Raw genomic sequence first — 227 nt, forward strand, 5'->3', positions numbered from 1 at the left:
TTTGTCTAGGACTTGGGCGCGGCAACCACACATGCATGGGTCCAAACTTGCACTAGCACCTCTACTCACTCTGATCTCGTTCGATCTAATGTTTAAAGCCGTGCGCGTCGTCTAAAACCACGACAAGGATAATGAAATGGAGGGAGCATATACAATACCACAATAGCTAAATGTCAGTCGACTAACTTTACCTATTATGGTCAGTCGATTTTGAAGGAGTTCGCCGG

This window comes from Triticum aestivum, chromosome 7D (assembly GCF_018294505.1).
Source record: "Triticum aestivum cultivar Chinese Spring chromosome 7D, IWGSC CS RefSeq v2.1, whole genome shotgun sequence".
Taxonomy (NCBI): domain Eukaryota; kingdom Viridiplantae; phylum Streptophyta; class Magnoliopsida; order Poales; family Poaceae; genus Triticum; species Triticum aestivum.